Source organism: Harmonia axyridis, chromosome 2, assembly GCF_914767665.1.
Source record: "Harmonia axyridis chromosome 2, icHarAxyr1.1, whole genome shotgun sequence".
Lineage (NCBI taxonomy): Eukaryota > Metazoa > Arthropoda > Insecta > Coleoptera > Coccinellidae > Harmonia > Harmonia axyridis.
The window spans coordinates 14207136-14218056 of NC_059502.1; positions in this window are offsets into that span (position 1 = coordinate 14207136).

Genomic DNA, 10921 nt, shown 5'->3' on the forward strand with positions numbered 1-10921 from the left:
GAATCGAAAATGATAAAGGTTTTTCCGGAAAAAACTTTTTCTGCAGAAACATTCAAAATAATCCGGCTCCTTATCGCCACCATTTTTTTCATAAGAATACTATTAACTCACGAACCGTTGAGTTTTCACAAAGGTATGGCATATTTCTACAATGTTCATCAAAAAAGCTCTCATGATGCAATAATAAATAAGAAAGTAGTGTTTCCGGTATAACCGGAAGCTGTAGAGATCTGAAAATATTTTAGGAAGGAAGATCATTGTCTCATCCAACAAGCAAATTTTCAACACAAAATCATGATTAGTTTTCCATATACGTCTAATAGGCCATCGCGGTGAATCACCCTGTATAAGGAAGTAAAATGAACCAAATCAGCAGTGCCAGTGACATGTTCTTGTTCTTGCTTGTTTATTTTGAAATGTGCGAAAATGAGAGGTTTTTTACAATTGTAAACTACAGAATGTATACAACTTGCTGCAGCAACTACACACAAACTTGATACCACATCGAAATCCTTTATACTCAGAAGCTGATTTTTTGTTCGCAAGCCAATGAATGACAACAAATTCGCTAATGAAACCTGAAAAACTTAATTCAACTCCTTTCACAATTGCATTCGAAAAATTCAATTCGTTGGACCAGATTTTCTCAATTAAAAACAGAACGGTTCGAAAATATAATTTGACAATGACAGGCAAAATCCTATTCAAACTTGTTAATTAAAGCATTAAAACGTTATCCGATCACGTGCTTTATGAATAAATTCCATTTCCAAAAATATTTTCCACAATGCCATTGTTTGTAGAAAATGTTCATCAACGATATGAGTATGAATGAAAAATCACGGAATTGAATTTTAAACTGCATATCCGCCTGGTGTTCTAGTGGATCAGTTCCAACAAAAAACACTGAAAATTTCATACACGTGTTTATCACTTCCACGTCAATCACATCGATATGCCGAATTTTAAAGCTCCGGAATCATATAGGGTTAAAATTCACGCTGGAAATATTCTATTGAACAGTCCTCAAACAATTATTATCTCTTCCAAATTTTGGTCCAATTTTATCATCTAGTTTTTTTATCCGGAAACTCGGCTATAAGAGTCAAGGGCGTTGATATTTTATTTTTCCTGGGGGGGGGTAATCGAAAAAAAAATTTTTGACGCAACTTTTACTCATATCTGTAAAGTGAGAAAAAGAAGTATGATAAGTTTGAATCAAATTACTCGACATAATTTTTTTTTGTTACTAATTCGATTGTTCTTACCTTATACTGGGTGTTCCTTAATTAGAGTTACGGAGGAAAATGAGAGATTCCTTCGATAATTTTGAGAATAAAAGTCCTATGAATATAATCCCGCAAAAGCTTTGTTTTCGAAATATAGGATGTTCCTATAGTGTGTTGTAATTTTTAGTGATGCTTATATCAGTTAATCAAATCTTTATTAATCTTCGCTACATAGTGGGTAAATAAGTATCAAAACTTATAATTAATTCATTCATTACAGCTAACTAGCTGGATCTTTATAATAATTTGGATTTTCCTGAGGATTACTAGAGAGCTGTTTGAATTTTTTTTCTCGAAACCAATAGCATATACGACAAAACTATAACAAACCAAAAAGTGTAGTACTGGACCAGAGTTCTCTTTCACATTTTTCTAAACTACCAGCGGTTCACCAAAAAATAGTTCTGGAAGAAAGAAGTAGGCATCCTCCCAGAAAAAATATCACCCTTTGGATTTGCACTAAAAAAAACTCATCTATAGCCAAATGTCACCGATTTTATTGACTTGAAATTAATGATATGGAATTGGAAGAGATGTGGTTCCAGCATTAAAGTGCAACAAGCAACACAATACCAACCGTTTCGGCTTTATTGCAAGAAAAATCCCAGGGCGCGTAATTTCTCGTTTAAATGTGTTTCTATTTTTTATTATTTTTTTGTGAGGTTATGCAAAGGATCTTATTTATACCGATAATCCTCAGACTATTGACGATCTGAAAAACAAACTCACCAAGTTATTGGTGAGATATTGCCCGAAATGTGCTGACAAGTCATCGAAAACTACTCGCAAGGATCGAATCTTGTAAAAGATTACACAGAGGAGATTTAAATGATTCTCACATAATGACTAGGTTAAAGCATTATATTGAATTCAAAATTTGATCGATATTCTGAATGAAAGTGTGTTTTATTTACGTTTACTTTCGGAATCACATAATGGATAACCTTTATAAGTAATAAACATAGATAGAGGGAGAATACTCGATTTTTACATGTCCCCAAGATGATTAAATTACGTTGTCGAATTGTGATATATTTTTAAATTCACAATTTTAATATATCGTCATGAATGTATATTATATTGAATGAAATATATTTATTAGAGTGATTCACGATTAAATATACAAATTTCAATATTTGGAATCCGATATTTTTCCTAATTGTCGAATTTATAATGAGCAGCATATTAATTATTTTCCGTATCTACCTGCTGAAATCCAAGGTTCGGCAACTTTTGCTCTCCTAATGTCATCGGTTGGGGCGCTTGGAGTGTGTTTTCTGATATATTTAGGTATTCATCTTAATATATTCTGAGTTGATATGAAGCGTTAATTCACTATGGGACATAAGTCGTTCGTTCTTTGTGGAGAAACTCGCGAATTGAGTAAAATATCGTATAACTGATATGTTTTTATTTCCGCGCGCTTCATATCAAATTTGATAGTTCATGTTGGGGACAAAATTTCCTCACTCTAAATGACATATGCTCCCTCTATCTATGTTTATTATTTTGAGCCTTTATACGACTTTTAAATTGCAAATATCTAGTTTCAGTATAATCACTTCTCTCCTCATAGTACACAGCACCCGATGCAGCAAATGCATTTCTCATTCGAAAAAAAAAACGGAAATTTTTATTATTCACGCTATACATCCAGTCGCACCATCTGCGCGACCGGGAGAGGAAAATTAAAAATGAATGCGCCTGAAGGAGTAATAACGATGCTTATTCGCATCCAAAAGCTTACCGGAATCTCGGAGCTTTTTATGATTACCTAATCTAGTGAGAAGAATGAAAGACGTTTTTCCCGTATCTCGCTGAATTCAGTGGAATCGCCAGTCAGTATAATGTTTCCAGACGACTGGACGCTTTCAATCAACACACCTCATTACCCGTTCATCAACTTTCATTTCACCCCTTCTTTTCGACACCCCCTCAATTCACCAGTTCGTGTGACACGTTTGATCCGGAACAGCTGACTGCGTCTGTGGACGACGAGTTTTAGGTGTGGTATAAAATGGAGCTGAGAGTTGGGTCTAGAAAATATGAGGGGTTTGGTGAATACAATCGGCGATGTATGGCCTGTTGGCTGAATTTCATGAATGGGATGGATTTCGTTCTTATATCACATTTTCTAGATTGTATGGTTTATCCACGATCGAGAGTCATTTGGATTTTAATTCATTGAGAAAAATTTAAAAATATACGTCGCTAGCCAAACTGCCGCCCTAGGCAGAGACCCAATTTGCCATCTTAGGCAGAGATCGAACTTGCCGCCCTAAAAACTTTCCGATAAAAAAATTATTTGTGAAATTCGTTGAAATAAAAAAATATATTTCATTCATTCTTCCAGGAATCCCGATTTCTCGGAAATAGTAGATAATGCCGCCCTTCATTATTTGCCGCCCCTCTAGAGCGGGCCCTGCGGTTTCAGGTTCTTCTGTTCGGTTTTGACTCAATAAAAAGCTTGAACATTTTGTTTTTTTTTTCTTTAAATCATCCAGTAGAACAATCGGATTATGCGGATGAACCATAATTTTATATTTGAATGCGCCCACGCCCAACATTAGTTGATTTGATATAAAAAATGAAAAATATTATAATATAATGGAATGTGGTATGAAATAATAAAACTTCTTATATTTCTTGAGAAGGGTAAGTTGGAAATAGTGAAATGGAATCGTTTCTCGTATATTTTTCATTCCATTCTGAGGAATCAACATTCTGATCTGAGAATTGAAAAGAGAAATAATCCAAAAGGGGCTTCAAGTGGCAATAAAATTCGGCAACGTTTAGCAAAGCGAACGCTGACAACTGACAAGCCTGATGAGTGCATGTGTTTTTTTTTAGCGTCAATAACTCGTAAACAGCACAATGAGGGGATTACAGGACATCTGGATATTTATTAGAACAATGCGGCACATTTAATGGTTTTTAATGTTAATTAAATTTGTCGGTATTCCTTCCTGTTCTTGCTGACTAAATTGAATCTCATTCGGTATTTTGAATTTCTACACATGTAATTTTTGGTAATCAAGCTTGAAATGCCCCCCTTGAATTTTGTCGCCCTAGGCGACCGCCTACACTGTCTCGCCCCTAGAGACGGTTCTGTGAATAAAAAGATAGAAGATGTCATACAATAAGCTTAGGTAATTTTTTGCATTAAATGAAGAAATCTTCGGCTGAGGCTCATCGAATGCTCTTAAATACCTATGGTGAGGCCGCTATTAGTAAGGGAACGTGCCGAGAGTGGTTTCAACGGTTCAAGGACGGTAATTTTGACGTCGAAAACCATTATGGCAAAGAGAAGGTTTTTGAAGATAAAGAATTGGAAGCATTACTTGATCAAGACTCGTGTCAAACGCAACAAACATTGGCAGGATCATTGGGAGTGACGCAACAAGCCATTTCAAAACGTCTGAAAGTCATGGGAGTGATTAAGAAACAAGGAAATTGGGTGCCGTACGAATTGAAGCCGAGAGATGTTGAACGGCGTTTGTTTCTGAACAGCTGCTGGCCAGGCAAAGACGGAAGGGATTTCTAGAGACGAAAAATTGGTTCAATACGATAATCCCAAGTGCAGAAAATCATGGGGATATCCCGGCCATGCTTCCACGTCGACGGCCAAACCGAATATTCACAGTTCCAAAGTCATGCTAAGTTTTTGGTGAGGCCAGCTCGGCGTATTGTATTACGAGTTGTCGAAACCGACTGAAACAATCACAAGGGATCGTTATCGAACGCAATTAATGCGTTTGAGCCGAGCAGTAAAAGTCAAATGGCCGAAATATAATGGGAGAAATGATACAATGATTTTACAGCATAACAATGCTCAACCTCATGTTGCGAAAGTGGTAAAGACCTACTTGGAAACGTTGAAATGGGAAGTCCTACCCCACTTGCCGTTGCTTCCTCGGACTATCACTTGTTTCGATCAATGGGACACGGCCTGACTGAACAGCACTTTCGGTCTTATGAAGAAGTAAAAAATTGTATCGATTCGTGAATCGTTTCGAAAACCATTTTTTTTTCAACGCGTTATTCGTAAGCTGATTGAAAGATGGCAGGAAGAAGTGGTCAACGATGGACAATACTTCATAATCATAAATGTATAACCAGTTTCTTACAATAAATCTTCAAATTTTGGAAAAAACGGCGGAAGCAAAGTTGTACGCTCCCTTATTGAAAAACCCTTTATTTCACTCTACGGTTTATTGGAAAATACGTACTGATACAGTAGATGGCGTCGTATTGATACAGTAGGCGGCGTATATTGACACTCAACTAGACCCTCTTCGATATGTCTTCTGAAGCAGTTATTAGAGTGTGCGGTCCTTGTGTCGCTATCTCCTCCGGCATGTAGAACTATAGACACTTGTAACTCAGAATGGCTCGACGTTGGTATTGATTTTTAAAATGTGGTTTCGGGGTGGCTCACCGAAACGACTGCTGCCGCCGGTCATATGTTAATGCCCCAAGTTGGCGCAATGATAAGTTCGCAGATATGACGTGTCATCGATCATTCCTACCGCTAATTACGACCTGTCTCCCGCTTGCTGGCGCTCATCAGGACGATGTCGCCCGACCAATTTAGCTGAATTTGATTGGGAGGCTCTAGCGCAGCTTTGGGGAGGGGGGCTTTGGTGCTGCAGCCCCCCAAAATGCCAGCAATTCAGAGAAAGTTTGTCAATGGAAATAACATTATATCTTCGATTAATTTTCGTTTATTATTTATAACCCAGCATGTTTATTGCTTCAATCGGCAACTTCAATACAGAGAGAATTCCTTAGGGGATTCTTCTCAAAGATTTTTTCATTTATTCCTGACCCTTAAACAGCTAAAAGCATGTATCAGAGCCTACATTTACATTATATCTCTCATAAACCACAACAATTCTAAAATATAATTCATATCAGCCTTGTAAAAAAACATTAATTTCCCATATACAATAACAAAAATAATAATATTTAAAAGAATTATCGAAGTGTAAAAAAACTCCTTGGGGATCATGGCACATTTTTCCAATACTTCCACTTCATGTCTTCTCCACAGGAATAGAATTGAAAACATCAACAGCCCGAAATATTCGAGAATTCTGTCCGATACATGTTCTTGCATAGTTTTTTCTCATTTCATTTTTACTTCTGACGTTATAATCATGCTTTTCATTAACTATGCATAAAGTGGCTTGTGTTCTCAATGAATTATACTTCATTTTTTGTAAACCATAACCATAAAATTCGAATTTTATTGCCATCACCAGGTTACTAGAAGTTTAGTGATTACTATACTATACTATTCTAACTGACAGAGAAACTGCAACACCCAGAATTTTGTTTAAATTTTATTTTTTTTTTTTTTTGTGAAACATAGTATAGCAAGGAGTACCTAAATGATTGAAATTTGGGGAAAAAACGAAGGGTTCACATTTTTTTTTTCAATTTGTTAATATGTGTTTGTTCACCGCAATTATTTATACACTCCCCAACATATCTCGGCATTGATGCAATAAAATGGTCTATTTCTTCATAAGGGATACTATACCAAATTTCCTGTACCTACTTCATGTCTCAGAGCTGCCAAAGTCCGTGGGGGCTGGGGTAAATTTCCAAGCCTTCTAACCATGATATCCCAAACATGCTCTATGAGCGAAAAGATCGGGGGATCTGGGCGGCCATGGCAAAAGATTCACATGGATCGCTTCGAAAAAGTAGAAACTAACTCTGGCAATATGAGGTCGGACATTATCTTGCTGAAATATTGGATTCTCGAGCCGGTTAAGCTAAGGGAGAACATATGGCTCCACTTTTTCTTGAAGGTAATGCAGCGCTGTCATTTTACCTTGAATAAATACTAAAGGTCACCTACTTGCATGTGCAATAGCACCCCATACCATAACGCCTACTGTCCGGTGTACATGACGCTCAACATCAAAAACTGAGGTTCACGTCTTTCTCCCAGACGTCGTCTAACACTTCTTCGGCCATCATGTGCACCCAAGGAGAGTCGAGATTCCTCAGAAAAGACGATCTGACGCCATTCCACATTACAATGTTGACGTTCTCTGCACTACTGTAATCGTTGCCGGCGATGCTCAATCGTCAGAGGTAACACAAGATGGGGTCGATGATGAAGCAGTCCAAAATACCTTATCCGGCAGTAAACTGTTCGGATTATAGGATGGCCTTGTTCTCCTAACCACTCATCAGCTAAAGATCGAGTAGTCGCAAATCGGTCTCTAATGGTCATAAGTCTTAGACGTCGATCTTGAACTTCATTTGTGCCCCTTCGACGTTCGCTGCCTACTCTTGTTCGAATTTGGTCATTATCAAAACACGCTTGACGCTATCAGCGATTTCTCGAAATGAGAACCCCGCCTCCCGTAGATAAATAATTAGACCCCTTTCAAATTCACTTAGCTGGCGATAAATTCCGCGTACACGTGCTCTAGGCATTTTAACAACTTCTAAACATCGACTTCGGATCTCCTCGAACAGCTGGTTTGTTGAAAAATTTAAAAAACTTGCAAAAAACGACTGCTGTTTCCTTTTGCTTCTCAGTCGTGGAATGGAAAACTTGTTTTTCTGTCTTGTGTTGTACCCATGAAATTTTGAGTTTCTTGAGAGGTTCTCCTTGTGACCATACACATAATTTACGCAGACAAGTATGAACACTGCTACTATACGGTTAGAATTTTTTCATTCCTGAAGACATATCTACAACTGTCAGTAGCCCTTATTGCCTAATTTTTCTGATGAAGGAGAACTTTTTGGTTTTGGTGTTGCCTTTGAATCCTCTTTCTTGAACTTAAATAAAATTCTACACTATATTTGATTCTACTTGCCTAATTCCAGATAAATTCTTAGATAGCTACGTATTCCGATTTATATCACCAAAATTTTCTAATCTGAAATGTTTAATTAAAGTGTTAAATAAACGTCATGGAAAGGACTTGAATTTTTTGTTGAACATCAAAGAATTTGATTTATTTGGGGTTTGAATTCGGTCTGTGAAGTCAGTTGAAATTAGCACTCTCCTATCCGGCCATTTTAATTGAATTATGTGAAACTACGCAGCCCTTGTATAACGATATTTAAAATTTCATAAAGGACCGCTAAAAGCTTCCATAATTTGGTTAAACATTGAATAATTTCATTCTGTTTCAGACTAAAGCGTTGAATAAGCTTTACGATAGCCCAAATAATAATAACACAGGGTTATAATAATATTTACTAATACAAAATTGCAAGTTTTCAATATGAATTAAATAACTCAAAACAAGCAAAATGACGAGAGCATTGTCGTGAAGTCATGATCATTTTGAGCAGTCATCATTCATTCGCCAATTACGGCCTGAAGACCAAATATATGTTCCTACCTATATACCTACTGCAGTTGTGATCTTCAAGTATGATATTAGCGCATGAATGAACGAGCATTTAAAGTTCGAATGCTCCTGACCTGACGTCAATGCTTTTTTTTGAGATTATTGGGTGTGAAGGACCATCGAAAGTTATGTTAACCCTTCACCAAAAGTATTCAATTCATTTATCAATATTGAATAAACGAAGGAGTGAAGGACCATATCAGGAGAAACAGTGAAATGTTTTATATAACGAGATCTCAGATTCTGTTTACTTAGGATGTACGGTTATTTGCTAACTCAAAAGTATTATTGACATTCAACAGTAATCACAGATATTTACTTACATGTATTACTTGATTTCGATGTGTAATCTATTGTAGATTTGAGTTCAAGATCCGAATTAGATAAGCAACGATCTCCCTGTAGGAGTAAATATTCTTAGTATTTGAACAGCGAGGTACCTACACGTCTGTGTTCGTGCCAAAAGCAGCTGCGTCATTCATGTTCTATGTGAACGCAAATGTAAAATGCACTTTTATATCAGCCCGAGGGGGATCTTAGAATCACATCACATAAACAACATATTTCTCAAGAATATGGATTGAATATTTTAGTAGAATAGGTAAACCATTGACGCCAGTCGCAAGTTCTCCTTTTTCTACTGATAATTTACACTAAAGCTGAGGTCGTCCATCCATATACTGAATTAATACTCCAACACTGGATTTATACGCATCAATTATTAGCTGCTATCTGCCCGCTCTGACTTCATACGTTTTGTCAGGCAACCCAAAATACAGCTTCTCAAGTGTCAAATTATACTCTTGTCCGCCTTATCTTTGCACGTAGTCAGGCAACTCATAATACATGTCTCAAATCATACTCTACGATTGTCCACACGGCCGGAGGAAAAAGGAAAGACTTTTTTACCTTTTCTGTACGATCTTTTAAAAAATATTTTGTTGTATTGACCTTTTCATGATAGAGATGAACACAATAAAAAAAGGATTGTCCAATTTGGTGCAGTCGTTTGAACATGATGCTTTCACAAAATATCCATAGATCCTATTTTATTGATGGGTATTCATAGCCCCACACAACACCACTTGAAATAATTTCAAGGTTGTTGTCCAACAGGATTTTCAACTTATCCAGATTAGCGCGTTTGAGCATGCGGAACTGTGAAATTTCCTTATTCTAGTCCAATATTGATGAAAATTGGTACGGTTTATGTATTCAGAATGGGTCTTAAGAAATTTCAGTTCTATCGCTTTGCTTATGCGCAAACGTGAAATATCCGCTCTACTAGCCTGACTTCGATGAAATTTGATACAAATATTCAGGTCGAAACATTAAAGATTCCATAGGAAATTCGTCTTTTTCAAATATACGGTGCACGTTGGGCATGCGTAAATTAGAGTTTCTAATTGAGTCAATTGAGAGATAATATAATGTTGCCCATCTCAACGTCACAGTTGCGTGTTGATCGGACACAAGCGAACAAGCATGTGCAGCGCAAGGCACCACTTACAGCCTTCCACATGATGTGACATCACACCGATGGCATCTTAAGCCTTGATTTTCGTTCTTCACAACTCTCTCGTCTCGAATATACCTTCGTACCTCCTACTCTGGACCGTCGTCGGTATTGGCAGGGGAGTATGTAATGACTCTGTGTTTGCCCTAGAGGTGGCGTCGTAGGCTGCGCATGCCTCTCTAAATCGGCACCGCTTCGTATATAAACCAAACCGTGCTGCGCAGAGATCACCGAGTGCCAAACTGATGTTCCATCAGTGATCTTGGGATGAAACACTGCAATCCTCAGAGGCCTCAACTTCGCAATTGTCTCGAGAACACCTCGCCAAAATTTATATGCAGACAAATGCTCGAAGTGTCATGGCGATATTTCATTTATTTTAACCCCAAATAGTTCATGCTAGTAGATTAACTACCAAAAGCATCAACTGAAGCACTGTCTCCATGCATTTAACTGAGGCAACTTCAAATATAACTGTTTTACAAACAGATACATGGCTTGACTCAAACAATGTGAAACGAGCTGTCACTCAATTTCCATACTAGATATAATGAAATTGTAGTGACTTTCTAGTATGTGACCTTGAAACAGAAATATTCAGGTAGATTCTCATTTATTTGAATCACCTCTTACCACTGTATTCTTTTATAGCGAAATAAGTTTTTATTTATAACATACATACTAAAATATTAACTTAACATATATCATTCGAATAGAAGGAAATAATA